The sequence below is a fragment of the Anneissia japonica genome, unplaced genomic scaffold, assembly GCF_011630105.1.
Source record: "Anneissia japonica isolate Jap-2015-1 unplaced genomic scaffold, ASM1163010v1 scaffold2878_len565122_cov162, whole genome shotgun sequence".
NCBI lineage: Eukaryota > Metazoa > Echinodermata > Crinoidea > Comatulida > Comatulidae > Anneissia > Anneissia japonica.
Window position 1 is genome coordinate 53,426 of NW_022758092.1, and position 758 is coordinate 54,183.

A 758-nucleotide genomic window follows, 5' to 3' on the forward strand; every position below is an offset into this window, starting at 1 on the left:
CGCCTACTTTTATTTCAAATTGTGTGTTACGGTTGATGGTAGCAAATACGCCTATATCATTAAATATATTTCATTTAATTAATGTTATTTAATTTGTTTATCAGAAAATTAGGTTAATTTATGTTGTATAATATATGCGTATTATATATATAAGCTTAGCCCAACTAGCATTCAATTAAACACATTAGAAACACTGTTTTGACGTCGTAATAATTATGTACGAAAGTGTATTCTTCAGGTCTATCAGTTCATCGATCTATGGAAGAAAGAATCCAACTACTCAATAATGTTGGAATATAGAATACATGCCAAGTTGGAGATAGCTAGAGGCTTGAGATTTAACAGGAAATAACTCAATTGACGTGAGTCGAGGGCCCGTCCAAGGGCCCCGAAAAATGTTGGGCTTAGATGCTATCTGGGTACTCTGAATATCTCTAGTGCTGAAATTAAACCTTAAAAATTAGTAGCTATAACAGGAACGATAGAATAATCTCACTACAATAATTATAATTACAACAACAACAATAATAATAACAATAATAATAATAATAATAATTAATAATAATAATAATTTTAATATTGGTTGCCTTTTTGCCCTTTAAACCTATTTCATTTTGCTGTTATTGATGATGTGGGTCTATTTGTTGAAAAATGTTTAAATGTTGATTGTTTAGATTTTTCTGCTTGAACCCTTTACTTTTATAAAATTCAACCCATTTTGAGTGATGAATAAAGAATGATTTGATTTTATTTGAATC